General features: G+C 42.6%; 1 protein-coding gene across 4 annotated transcripts in view; it reads right to left on the reverse strand.

Annotated features, from left to right (window-relative positions):
• Positions 1 to 15,181, reverse strand: part of MAP9 (microtubule associated protein 9) — a 276,353-nt gene that overhangs the window by 29,241 nt on the left and 231,931 nt on the right. The gene's annotated exons all lie outside the window — the stretch shown is intronic.

The raw sequence follows: 15,181 nt of genomic DNA on the forward strand, positions 1-15,181 counted from the left end.
CCAGTGCTCTGTTTAAAAGGTATATGGTAATTACAATTGGTTCAGACAACCTACCTGTATGTTTAGAGACCCCAGTGGATGTAATGCCCTAAGTGTGTACCACTGTGATGTCTGGTGTCATTTTTAAAGTCACCCCTGCCTTGCAGGCTGGTTTTAAAATAAAACTGTATCAAAATTGGACTTTGGAATTAAAAGTACATTTAATATCTAAAACTAACTTTTTATTACATACAAGTCACCCCTAAGGTCTGTCCTAGGTGCCCCAAGAGTAGGGTACCTTTTCATGAAAAGTAAGTACATTATAAAATATGTTTTGATAGCAATGATGAGGGGAAAAGCAGTCAGTCGTTTTTCCCCATTGTAGTGCTGCTAGCTCCATAAGCTGACAAAGGAAGGCTTTATTAAACTTTAATAAAGTCTAACTTTTGACAGGAGTGAAGTTGCAACATAATTAAAAATAATAGTTACAATACATCCAACAACTTGCTAAGGTCGGATTTAATATAACTATTGCAGGTAAGGAGTTTTAAAACTCTTGTTTCTTGATATTGCCTATTTCTATAGGTTTTGCTTAACGTTATTTTTGGCTATATTGATGTTTTCTCTCTACTTTATGAAGGTTGTTTAGCATTACCTCCCTTGTAGATGAGTGAGTGGAGGTGTGTAACCTGAAGGAGGTTAAAACGGGTTTGGAAGTACCAACGAAAACAATTTTAATCAATAGGTCTCCCAATCTGATTAAAAGAAACAAAGGCTGATGTCTGAAGTTATGTCTCAGGTAGGGCGCTCTATTGTGTGGTCAACATGTTTCTCGCCTAGTAGTCAATCAATCTGGTGGCGATTCGCAGGACCTTCTAAAATCAAATCTATCTAGACACAGGTGGTTATATGGTGTAATCTACCTCTTTGAACCAGCCTAACACATACTATGTGTAGTACCTGATAGAACATGACCAACCTGGTGAAGGAATAAAACACATATTATGATCTGAGACTTCAGTATAAACAAAACTCTTGTGTTCCCTGTGTGACAAGCTCACAGCACACAGTGGTGATGGCTAAAAACATACACAATGTGAGTGCCGTGTGGGTGACTCTCACAGACCTTTCATCATGAAAACTACACAGGCATGTATGGTGGAACACCACCATGGTTGCAGAATGAAATGATGAACTCACCCCAGTCGGGTTTCTCATTTTACTTCATCAATACCCAGCAGGTATCACACAAGAGATTTCCCTATGTACTGTGTGGGTTGTAGGAGTAAAGAAAAGGAGATTAGAGCACAACACGTAAGATGTTGTAGGTACGTGATTAGGTATATGGAGCAGTGAGGGAGTTGTTTAAAACTATCAACAGTTAACGAGAGGCAGCCGTTAATTTATGATCATGTGGTGGTCAAATTGACATAACATGGGTGTAAAACTTGTTTGCTAAAAATTGCGTATGTCCTGTCAGGACAGGTATTTGTGTAAATGCCACATGTCAGGTTACAATAGTCTAGAAACATTTGGTCTGCGGCAGGGGCACCAAAGATTGTTTGGTATGGTTCAACAACTGCATAGATAATGGGTCCCTGCTAGGTGTAAAAAAGCTCTTGTTGTTTTGGTAAACTGTGCATAATGAAAACCAAACTAACGTTAGATGATCTTGCATGTTGCAGAGTAACTAAGAAAACCCCAACATTAAGGCGAATAACGAAGGCTCCGTACAAAGTGTACCCCGAGAAGCACAGCGTTATCAGACACAAGGTACTCACGTTTGCTGAATCAGCAACAGGCTCTGTGACCTACCCACTTCCATCGGGATCGGGAGGTACTGGGAAGGATTGTGGACCTATTTAAATACTGGAAGTGACACAGCCTGAATTGGTGGGAAGCTCCCAGTTGAGTCGCAGTCCGCACAAGACCGCTCAAGTCATAGGAGGGAAACCGGTATTCAGTGGGGGCCATCTTGGATGCCTTGAAATCCTGATCATGGGAACCGTCATATTGGAGTGGGTTGGGGCTTTTCTGGTGGTGTGGAGTTGCTATTATGCTCCAACTAAGCCTAGTGGCGCTAAGTCACGTGTTGCCCTATATTTAATTAAAAGGAAGTTGCAATCCGTTTGCCAAGCCATATTTAAAGAGGTTAGGTAAAATGATGATAACAGAGTGTACTATGTGATAAACCTCCAAGGTGTCATAAGGAGTCATGGTGATCTCTGTGGTTGAGGGGTTATCTAACCCTCGCTCATACATTCTAAGATGTTAGTGTGCATGTTGTAAAGTGAATGGGGATTCTGCATTATTGGCCTATGGGAGTGTCAAGTATTAAGTGTACTCCAAGGAAATTCCCCATTCAACCCTTGTGTATTGGTTGACAGACAGTAAACCCATCTCTGTTCGTTCATAAACAGGGCCCCTTACTAATCTTGGGATGTGCTTCTAGTATTACCCATCGTAGTGAGACAGGTGAATCACGCAGTAGGTTGAAATGTGTACACATTTTCGTGTTAAGTTTATGACACCGGAAATGACTGCGGTGTTCCGTGATGCGCATTTTCACTGGTCTGGTGGTCATACCTATATACATGAGGTCGCATGAGCAGGTAATCATATAGATACAATTGGATGTATTCTGATTCTGATACAATTGGATGTATTGCATTTCATGTGAGCTCATACGTCCCATGTGAAGGAGTCTGAGAAATTTATTGTTTTAGTCACTTCGGTAAATGCACATACTGTGAAGGTCCCGCAAGGGAAATGGCCCTGAACTGGCGGCAAGTCCCACAATTGCCCATTGTGAAGTCACTGTCTGTGGCTTAGGTTTCGCATGTATTAGCATATCTTTGAGATTTTTCGTGCGCTTAAATGCAAATCTGGGAATGTCAAGCTCCAGGGACCCTTTTTTCAATATAGCCCAATATTTTTTGATCACGTTCCTGATTCTGTTGGAATCAGGTGTATAGGTAGTTACACATGTGAGAGTGTCTGTTTTTTCTTTCTGTCTGTGGTTATTATTCCTAGCTCTTTTTTTGAAGAGTTCAATGTTGTGTTGTGGGTATTCACGTCTGCTCAAATTGTTAGCCAGCAGATCTGCCTCAGTTTTATAGTCCTCTAGGCTGCTACAATTTCTTCGCACCCTCAAAAAGTGACCAAAAGGCAGGTTTTCCTTTAATGCTCATGGATGATGGCTACTAAACAACAACAGGCTATTGCGGTCTGTAGGTTTTCTATAGATAGTTGTGCTTAGGTTTCCATCTTCGAGTTTAATGGTGAAGTCAAGGAAAGGGATCTCAGAGTGAGATATAGAACAGGTGAATCTCAGGTAGTGGTTCAAGGTATTAATCCAGTTGCAGAATTCTTCGTAGGTCCTCAAGTCACCTGACCAAAAAATGACAATATCATCAATAAACCTCTTCCACAGGAGAAGATTAGTGTGGTAGGGGTTTGAGTCATTGAAGATCGGACTCTCTTCAAAAGCTGCCATGTATAAACAGGCTACACTTGGGGCACAAGTACTACCCATGGAAGTACCCTGGGTTTGATGGTAAAGTTGGCCCTTGAAATCAAAAAAGTTTTCAGTGAGCGCAAATGTTGCACATTCAAGGACAAAACTGCTTGAAGTGGAAGAGGCCCAGTTGGTTCTGTTGAAGACCTCCTTTTTCACACTCAAGGTGGCTCTCTGGGGGATGTTGGTATAGAGGGCCTCCACATCAAGAGTAAACAACAGGTTGATGTCATTAGTGTGTTGAATCTCTGTAATAAGACTTAAAACGTCAGCCGTGTCTTCAAGACGAAGGGGGTTTGTTTGACTAGTGGCTGTAGAAAATGGTCACTAAATTTGGACAATGGTTCGAGTATTGAGTCAATTCCCGAGACTATGTGTCTGCCCGGGACAGGTGAGGTGCCTTGTGTATTTTCGCAAAATGTAAAAATAGGGCACTTTAGGATTTTTTTAATAAGGAAGTCTGCCTCCTTTTTGCTCAACCAGCCCTGGCTTTCTGCTGTAAAGACCATAGCTGTAATGGTCTTGGCCAGTCATGTCACTGGGCTACTGGCAATCAGTGTATAGTATTGGTGGTTACTGAGTTGCCTCTGGCATTCCGTGTCATAGTCTAAGGTAGACATGATCACGGTTGCTCTGCCTTTGTCAGCTTGTTTAATAGTGATGGTCGTGTGATTAGCAAGGGAACTGACAGCCGTCAATTCTGCTGTAGAGATATTGCAAAAGTGTCTTGGGGTGGTGCTCTTTGCTAAGTCCTTAAGTACAGCCTGTTCAAAGGTGAGCACCTCATTAGGAACCATACTACTGTTGGGAGTGAAAGTCGAAGGGTTGCGTAAACCTGAATCACTTGTCTCGGGCGTTGGTGTCTCATGAAAGAAGACATTGAGGTGTACTTTGCGGAAGAAATTCTGAATTTCACATTGCTCGCGAAATGTATCTATTCTGGGGGTTGGTACATAACCTAGGCCTTTCTGTAGAACTCTTTTTTCAATGTAAGGCAAAACCCTTTGCGAAAGATTGACTATCAAATTCTCCTCTTGGTGCGGCTCAGAGTCTCCACTACATTCTGTTGTGGTTCTTCCCATTGTACTCTTTTTTGTTGCTGGTTGCTTTCTCTTCGCTCGCGCCCTCTGCCCAAGCCTCTGCCTAAAAAAGGTTGGCTATTGCCAGGTGGGCAGAACTGGCGGGGCCTGGGGGGAACATTGGGTACTGCCAAAAGGCCGGTCCATGGTACTGTGGCACCTGGAACCCTGAGAACCCTTTGTGACCTCCCCTTCTTGGGTTGCTCCCGCCTCAACCCTCAGAACTTGAGTCACTGTTGGTGGATGAGCCCCTCCTTGTGGTGTACGAGCCTTCATCGGAACAGTTGTTTGTTCCAGGGGGAACAAAGTCTGCTTTAAGATATGGGTATACCTTTTCTTTGTCAAACTTGCAAATATCTCTCTGTAATTTTGCAATTTTTTGCTTCATCAAGTACTCCTTGTGCTCAGCAATCACATTATTTATCTAGGTCAACTTTGATTTGAAAGCGGTGATTTGAATCGTGGTCTTAAGCGCGCCTTTTGCTGTTTGAATCCTTATTTGCAGGGCATCGGTTATCTTTTTAGCTGTGTTAATGATAAGCATTAACAAATCCCTAGCACATTTCCATGCCACTAGGGACCATTCTTTTTTTAAAACGTCATCCTCAAGGAATAGACAAGGGAAGTTTTTTACCAGTAGGCCGTTGGGGGCTATATTAGGCCTTAGATATTCTGTCATCAAGGCTCCGTGTAGTGTGATTTTTACCCATTCACGTTTCATGGATGTCAGCGATTACCAGTCTTCCGACTAACTGCCTGTCGCTGCACCACTTTCTGCATCTAAAAGTGGAGGTGGTCTTAAACTTTCTGCAACTATTTCATCCCCGAAGCTAAGACGTTGGTTCTCCTCCATGGTATAAAGGTCAAGGACCCCGGGATCAGTAGAATATCGGTCGTTGTAAGGGTAGGCAAGACCGGCAATTGCCGAGGTGCCAAGTTAAGTGTAAGAGGAAGGTGAAAGTACCTGCCCTAAATTACATAAGGAAAGTCCCACAGGGGTTGGCCATGCTTATAACCAATCACAAAGGAGGGACTCTGGGCTTTTTGGACAGGTCCAGAATAAGTGCCCACACGTAGTAAAGATACAGAAAGTATGCTGTTCCTAATTACGAGACAAGGGAAAAGTAGGGGAACCGGTTTTGCGTGGTAACATACCGAGTGCACTCTGTTATCCTCATATAGTAACCCACACGAATCATCTTGGAGTCCTGGTACATTTTACCTAACCATAAGGTACTTATGACACCTTGGAGGTTAATCACATACTGAGTACACACTGTTATCATCATTTTACGTAACCTTTTTAAATATGGCTTGGCTAACGGATTGCAACTTCCTTTTGATCAAATATAGGGAAACACGTGAGTTATCACCACTAGACTTAGTTGGAGCATAATAGCAACTCCACACCACCAGAGAAGCCCTAACCCACTCCAATATGGCGGTTCCCATGATCAGGATTTCAAGCCATCCAAGATGGCCTCCACTGAATACCAGTTTCCCTCCTATGACTTGAGCGGTCTAGTGCGGACTGCGAGTCAACCGGGAGCTTCCCGCCAATTCAGGTTGAGTCACTCCCAGTATTTAAACAGATCCACAATCCTTCCCAGTACCTCCTGATCCCGGCAGTAGTGGGTAGGTCAGAGAGTCTGTTCCTGATTCAGCAAACGTGAGTACCTTGTGTACGATAACGCAGTGCTTCTCAGGGTACACTTTGCCCAGAGCCTTTGTAATTCTCCTTAATGTTGGGGTTTTCTTAGTTACTTTGCAACACGCAAGCTCATCTAATGTTAGTCTGGTTTTCATTATGCACAGTTTACCGAAACTTACAAGAGCTTTTACACCTAGCGCGGACCCATTATCTATGCAGCTGTAGTAGCACAGCAAACAATCTTTGGTGCCCCTGCCACAGACCAAATGTTTCTAGACTATTGTAACCTGACATGTGGCATTTACACATATACCTGTCCTGACAAGGACACAGGCAATTTTTAGCAAACAAGCTTTACACCCAGCTCATGTCCATTTGACCACCACATGATCTGTCCATTTCAATAACATATATTAACCGCTGCCTCTCTTTAAGTGTTGATAGTTTTAAACAACTCCCTCACTGCTCCATATACCTAACCATGTTCCTACAACATCCTACGTGTTGTTCTCTAATCTCCTTTTCTTTTGACCTACAACCCACACAGTACATAGGGAGTCCCTTGTGTGATACCTGACGGGTATTGATGAAGTAAAATGAGAAACCCGACTGGGATAAGTTCATCATTTCTTTCTGCAACCATGGTGGTGTTCCACCATATGTGCCTGTGTAATTTTCACGATAAAATGTCTGTGTGAGTCACCCACACAGCGCTCACGTTGTGTATGTTTTAGCCATCACCACTGTGTGCTGTGAGCTTGTCACACCGGGAACACAAGAGTTTTGTTTATACTGAAGTCTCAGATCTTAAGATTTGTTTTTATTCCTTCACCAGTTTGGTCATGTTCTAACAGGTACTACACATAGTATGTGTTAGGCTGGTTTAAAGAGGTAGATTACACCATATAACCACCAGTGTGTAGATAGATTTGATTTTAGAAGGTCCTGGCCAATAGCCACCAGATTGATTGACTACTAGGCGAGAAACATGTTGACCACACAATAGACCGCCATACCTGAGACAAAACCTCAGACATGAGCCTTTGTTTCTTTTAATCAGGTTGGGAGACCTATTGATTAAAATTGTTTTCGTTGGTACTTCCAAACCTGTTTTAACTTCAGGTTACACACCTCCACTCACTCATCTACACTGGTTAGGCCCTTCACCCCCACGGCACCAAACGACAATTTGGAATAAAAGATCTCCGCCAAACATCCCCTCATAGGGAGCCCGTCAGTATTGCAGCACCAACCTGACAAGGAGCAGCCCTATGATGAAGCATAACACCCAGCCGGGTGTGTGAGGGCCCCATATTCCGAGAGGAGGAATCCCCGTCCTCCTACATCTCATGACCACGCAAAACCGGTTCCCCTAGTTTTCCCTTGTCTCGTAATTAGGAACAGCATACTTTCTGTATCTTTACTGTCAATGCTTATACATCAATCTATTACCATAAAGAGTAACCTTCTATATGCAGCATTCATTGACTATAAAACAGCATTTGATATTATAGAAAGTGGTATTTTATGTGGAAAGCTAGAGAGCTGGGAAAACCCCTCATGTGTCCTGAAAGTGATTATCAGCCTATACTCGAACACTTGGGTAAAAATCAGGCTGGCCTCAGATACGATAACTACAGAGAGAATTAATATGTTGAAAGGTCTAGCTCTAATGCTCTGTCACATATATGTAGCAGATTTGGAAACAGCATTGGAGAATGTAGTATCCAGTTAACACCCTGCAGTATGCAGATAACACTGTAATCTTTGAGAAAACAATAACTGTCCTCCGGAGGAAGCTATCTTAACTAAGTGAATACAGTAAAAATAACATATTGAGCACAAACAACAATAAAATAAAAGCGGTAGTCAGTAGTCGCAAGATACACAAAAGAGGCCACTAGTCTATAAATCCGAGTAAGTTAGAATGCATTTGTGGGTGCCAACACCTTGGCGATTGTTTTAAATACTTCTTTCACCCGATTAATTAACAAGCTGTGGGGTCCAATGATGGGCCCAGCTATTCGAGCTATCCGTAGCAAACTTATGCTTACTCTATCATATGGCAAGATAGTTATCAACAGGAAATGCTACAGATGGCTAGATTCTGCTCAACGTCCTTTCTACAGACTTCTATTCATACTCGCAGATAGCACAGCACATGTGCAAATGTGCCTGGAGACTAACTTCCACAAGCAAGCACTCATTTAACAGGCCTTCTGTGTAGCTTAATGTTCTAAATTATGAACAGCCTCAGAAGGATGATTAAAACTTTTATTGTGGCAAAACTTCACAGACTCGGAGACCACAAGCCTTTGGGGACAATATCTGGAAACGTCCTTAAACACCCTCCAGTGTAAATTGATGTGGTCTATGGGGCTGAGATCACACAAAAAGCTAGTAGCAAAACAAGCAAAACTAATATCCTTTGCAGAAGATGATGCTGCTGTCTAAAAAATGAAGCACAGTTGGATCGTGGCATGCACTTATGAAAACAATATAGGCAAAAGTATTGGGATTTACCACTTAGCACAGAGAGAGAGTGGAGGTGAACCAGACCAAGGCCCTGCTCGTTACCAATAAAGGGCTTTCGCTATATCCGCCTAAGAGGTGAATCAGACAATACATGCAGATTTTGCACAGCTGACAGAGACACATGAATCCACATAACATGCATTTGCACAGAATTGACAGCCTTGAGAAGAACACTGCTAAGACCGGTCTTCCTCTGATTGAAAATCATGAGTTGCACAGCAGCTGTGAAAGCTTAAGTGATGCTGACTCACAACTAACACGCTGCTTTTTAAAATTCATGGAGTTGGTTTTAAACACACGTTTACTATAAGAATACCATAAGGTGACAGAGGGTGTGCTTTTTTGTACAGATATCTTTTTTTATTATTGTTTTCTTGTATGCTGCAGCTTCTGCAATTATTTGAAATACTCATGCAATAAAGAGTATAATTATTATCGCCTTGACGGAGCATGGTTTTCAAGCGAGTTTGTAAGGCCTTGAATCAAACAACCACTGACAGGATTGACCATTACTCTCACACTGGAGGATGGTAGTGAATCAGACAGGCATTCTGAGGTTGAAGAGCTGCCATTACAAGAAGCTAATACCGAAGGTTTGTCCCGGAATCTAGCCCACCTTTACTTCAAAATAGCAGAGAAATGAATGAAGTTAAAGTCCAAATCAGTGGCAAGCACGCAAAAGGCCCTCAGAAATGTGAATATCAGACACGAAGTCTGGTAAAAGGGAAGTCTGTCAAGATGGGGGGAAAGTTGTAACATTTACAAGGTAATCTCCTCCAACAAAAGCACACAGCTGAAATATCTCTATTAGATATTATGAAAGCTATCTCCAACCCATAAAACAGTTGAAGCCAATGCTACTAAATTAATATAGCATAACAAAAAGGGGGTATGCAGGTATCTGTTTGCTCAGGAGCAAGAGCCCTTACACACCCAGATGACTCTCATGCTTCAAACATGTGTATTTGTAAAGCGCACATTCGCCCCGACGGGGTATCTTAGCACTGAATAGCAGTTGTTTATTGTTACCCAACTTAAATGGTACTCATTTTTTTTTTACCTCAGATTGATGTAAGGCTGAGTGGACACGCTGGGATTTGAACCTGTGACTATGAGGTCGAACACAGGCCCCAGCAGTGGATGCATTAGTCCACTGAACCTCCAGACCCGGCCTGGCTTCATTCAAGGGCATGCTCCTCATTGGGCCGGCACTGCAATGTCCATAGGGCTCCCACAAGGGAGATCTTTGCCAGAGATCTGTTGTTTCATTCCGTATGTGAAGTGTGGGCCTAAGTGTATGGGCTTGTTGCAGGGATTCTGCTCAGAAACAGTCGGGGGCAAGAGCAACAAGAGCAACTGGGGGGGGGGGGGGGAGGGAGGGAGGGAAGGTGCAAAGAAAGGAGCCAGGGAGAGAGAACTGCAAGATTATGAGACAGCAGCAACAGCAGTGGGAGATACTGGGGTAAGAGGGAAGGAACAGAATAACAAAAGGATTGTTTTTTTTTCCTTTTGAGTGCCTGTGAAAGAATATAGCAAAAAGCATGATGATTGTTTGTGCTTCACAGATGTAGAATGTTCCCTCATGCATTGTAATGCAAGAAATCCGTTGGAGGAAGAATAATGCAGCAAAACAGTCAATAGCATGGGGCAAGAGGCAGACACTCCACTGGGTTGATCTAAAATGCTACGGACAAAATCTCAAGACAATGTCTGGAAAAAATAAAACTGGTCCAAAAAAAGCCAATGGTTGAAGTGGGTGGGCCCATAACCCATCCTACATATACTATGTAAGCAACAGGTCTGGTTCGAAAGTCGCTATCATAATGGCCTTTGACAGGGTGGAGAGCTCTGTGCCTGTTTTGTATGAAAACCTCCGTCATTGATGCGGTAGGCTCCTCTGGCAGAGTGGGTGACAATACAATTGGACAGAAAAGGACTGTGCCATGTCAGAGGAGTTCAAACAACTGGTTAAACATTAGGTTGTTGTTGCAAACTTGGGTTTTGATTGCTTTAGCACAATTGGTCGCACTCCATCATCAGGCCATCTAGCCTGTTAGGGACGAGTCACAGTGTTACGTAGCATGATAACCTCAAGATTACTAGCAAGTTAGACCTGACGGGGCCTTTGGCAATTATTTAGCATCTTGGCCACATCTCTTTGATGACAGTCACAATATCTACGCGCAAGTAGTTAAAGATTATGAAAAATCGCATTGATAGAAAGGACAGTTGACAAATATAGCTCTATGAACATAAAAGAAACAGAATCATTTATGCATAACACAGACGAACAATATCCTAATTAGCACGGCAATAAATTACCAGTTTACAAATGCGATGCGTTTCTTTTTCCTCCTATTGTTGTATTCATTTTCAATATGTTTTCCCGAAATTTTAGTAGGCCGATAACAGGAAAATATTTGTGGGGATCCAATGGCAGAACGATATAACAAGTTACGAGTGCCGTCTTAGGTATTTAGTAATGGTGGTGCTGCCACCGTGTGGCTGATATAGAGATGAGCGTGTGAGTTCATATAATAACGAGCTTTTCGAATTTGGAACCAGATAGAGGAACTCTCCCATAATAAAAGCCGCGTGTGTCATTATGCAGTAGGAAATCCAATGGATCGCGCGTAGCACATATAAAGAACCCGCAGCACAGAACTCTGCCAAACGACTAGTTAAAAAGAACAAGCATTGACATAGCCAATAGGTCTCGCCTTTGGGACCTTATTCATTGTAAATTTGTATTTTTTCCTGTGCATCCCTCACGCCTGCGTGCTGTGTTGGATTTTGTGTTTGTGCACCCTTTATTCTCAGGCCCCTCTAGGAAGTTCGCTCTTCGTTGTAAATTTGTATTTTTTCCTGTACATTCCTCACCCCTGTGTGCTGTGTTGGACTTTGTGTTTGTGTACCCTTCATTTTTAGTCTGTGTAATGTTATATTCTGTACCACTTTTCTCTTGTAACGTAACTAGCTCTATTGTACAGCGCTCTCACACCTTTGGGTAATGTCCGCGCTTTATAAAAATGCACTAAATAAATAAATAAAATAAATAAATAGGTATTTAGTTATGCAGCACAATATACTTGGTGCAACAACATCAACTGTTGCGTGGCTAAACACATATAAGGTCCCAAAGGCGAGACCTATTGGCTATGCCAATGTTTGTTTTTATTAGGCATAGTATTTCCCCCCAGATTTGAAAGCGACCGCCCTAGTCCGTTAGGCCACATGCTCTCTATGCATTCCATCTTTCCCAAACCATACACTAGTGTCCTTTCTGTATTTGGTGTTCGCTTTCTGATCGGCAGTGTCTCAGGGATCTTTTGGAACCATTTTTCCATTAACCATATCCAGCCATGCCTACAATAGCTGTCAGAGATTCAACGACTTGTTCCCTGATAAACCGAACAACCTTCCTTAAATCTGGATTTAATGCCCAGATGTCAAAAGATCTAAATGCTTCCAATCCGTTCATTGCAGGATCAGACAACCGAAAAAAGAACTGACATGCATTTGTTCTCGGTTTGATTTTTTTTATTTGTAAAACACTTTTGCCAGACTGCTTGGTAATAATGACAAAGATGGAGCACAAAAAAGTAAAAAGTTCAAAACATGAAGCATCATTGAGTTACGACTGAAAGTCAAAGAAAACTATGTCATGTTTTAAGAGGATGTGGAAAGAGCACAGAGTGGTAGCTGAGCAAAGAGATGTAGAGACAGCATTTTAGATTTTAAGAGCTAGAAGAGAGATGTGGTTGAAACACGAGACGGGTGAGTGGAACCTAAATATTTGTTTCATTTATTTTATTTTCATGTTTAATACAAAGCTGGATAATGACGGAAAGACACTTCATAGAGAACGGCAGCACATGATGGGAGAGAATATAATAAGGAAAGCTGAACCATAAGCCTAATTACAAACAATCAAAGCAAATTAAACTAAGGGTGAGTAGCAACATAAACGGATAGAGAAAGCAGAAACAGGTAGCATGCATGGACGATAGATAAACAGTTGAATAAAAGACAGAATAAAGCGGGCTTATATTCGTTTAGAACAAGATAGGCAGGGAGCAGTATAGTATACAGAGGAGGAGAACCTCCGCTAGCGCAGCGTGCGTGATTAAAAATAAGCAGGCACGGCTCGTGTGATGAAATCTATACGTTGAAAAAAGTCGGATCTAGGCAAGAGTCATGCAAGAACATCGTGACAGGTTATCAACAGGAAGTGTAGTTTAAGGACCATATGTTTGGGTGGATGCGCTATCGCGTTGGGCGATAGTGGCATGGTGTCTTAAGTGAGAGGTGTAAAGTAGAAGGTACTATGATCACTTACAATACATCCTATCAAATTCAAAGTGTATAGTGGTGTTGTGCCGTGAAGGGCGAGCATATGTGCCTAGAGTAATTCTTAAGTTATTTTAGTGTCCGTGATCGTGCGTATAGTGGGGTAGCTATAACAGGGAGTATTGGTGGATCGGGCGGCGAGGGTGTACCGTGTACGGTATGGGTATCTCATCGCTTACTGTTGTTTGCGTTTGATTAAGTAGATCAGGTCGTCTTTATCAATATATATCTTGGGATTCTAAATGGGAAAGAAGAGGTGGGTGACTATCTAAAACTGGGAGGAGGGGAAATGCGTCTGGGGGGAGTAGGTCTCCAAGGGAGCCGCTTACCTCTAAATTTTGGCATAATGCCACTCCGAGTCATTGCAGCCAATTGATGTGCATCACCCATGTTGAATATGGTGGCCATTTTAAGGGTGGAGAGCCAAAATGCTTCTGGTCCGTGACCCGGAAGGTAAAGGTTACGTATAGCTGCAATGGGCGCCATATTGGGTTGGTCAGGATCAGTTGGAAAGCGACTTATTGGATAAGTGGACCGTGGAACTGCGCACAGGCTTAAAGCGGGTGCCATATTCGTATGATCAGAATGAACAAGCATTGGCCGCGCGGCAGCAAAAGTAACGCCACGCGGCCATAAAAGCGAAAGTCATCGCGATCGCTCTGAAAGCGAAAGTGATCGAAATCGCGATGACGCGCTAAAGCACAGTTTTCAAAGTGCTGCTGAAGGCTGGTGGTTCGCGCATGCATGATCGCGTGAACGCAAGCGCTAGGCCAGCCAGCAGCACTTTGAAAACTCACATACAAAATGTCTCTATGTGGGGCACAGAAATAGGAGCTGTTTTGCAACTGAATTTCGGTTGCAAAACATTAATCTTTTACTACCTCCTCAAAGAAGGTGGTAAACCATTCATCTACTCTTAAAAAAATGAAACAAACTTGTATTTTTATTAAAATTCATCATCAAACACAGATTGTTTTTCTTCAAAGAAAATGGGTTGCATTAAAAAAAAGTGAATCCCGGTTGCAATTCCTAGTGGGTCACAATTTGCGATCTACCTTTTTACTATTCATGAGGTGGCTCGAATGGCGACCCATTGGAATCTGTAGTTTGCAAACCGACCTATTAGTACATGGGTCGACCCGCAAATTACCACACTGGTAGCAAAAATAGTGGTTTCCAATTGCGACCAGCATTTTGCAACCAGTTCTTGGTACATCTGCCCATGATACATTCAACTCGCAGGACTAAGCAGTGATATAAAGTACATCGATCAACTAGACACAAGTTAATTTTCCATTTTATATGTTTTAGAAACTTAGACCCTGAATGTTTCTTACCAAGTGTCACTGCCACTCTGTGAATGTAAGCGCAATATACTGTGCAGGTTTCTATTGTGCCCAAACCTTCAAGCGATTGTGGATCTAGGAGTGTAAACTCTCCATGAATATCATCGTTCACTGGGTACACAAACAGTTGTGAGTGGCTGCCTACTTTGTCAGCCACACATTACATGTGAACTAAGAAAACATGTGCACAGTCGTTTTCTAAAACATAAAACAATTTTGGTACCTCAGACTATTGGAGATGTGCAGTCTGTGTGCTGTGCTTAGCTCTAGCGCAATTGAAAACTGTTGGACAATAGCTCCCAAGCAACAGAGAAATGATCACTTATGCCTTTAGCTCCAGCAATTTGGACTACAGGAACACCCTCTATGCTGGGATTAAGAGCAGTTCACTAGAAGACTACAAAACCACCCAGCAATCAGACTCATACTCGACCTCTCACACAGAACTTTCATCATACTACACCTCAGGGAGCTCCACTGACTCCTGATATACAAACACGCTCATTTCAAATTGCTCCCAAACACACTTGTCACTACATATTTTAGGCCCCACCTACATGAACTGTTGCATCTCCTTTTGCCAACCATTCAGACACTTCCACTCACCAGGACTCCTACTCACCACATCCCACGCATACACAGAACCAGATCAGGAGGAAGGGTGTTCTCTTACATCGCTCCTAAAGCATGGAATTGCCTCCCACTCCACATCAGATCCTTCTTC

The sequence above is a fragment of the Triturus cristatus genome, chromosome 2_2, assembly GCF_964204655.1.
Source record: "Triturus cristatus chromosome 2_2, aTriCri1.1, whole genome shotgun sequence".
Taxonomy (NCBI): domain Eukaryota; kingdom Metazoa; phylum Chordata; class Amphibia; order Caudata; family Salamandridae; genus Triturus; species Triturus cristatus.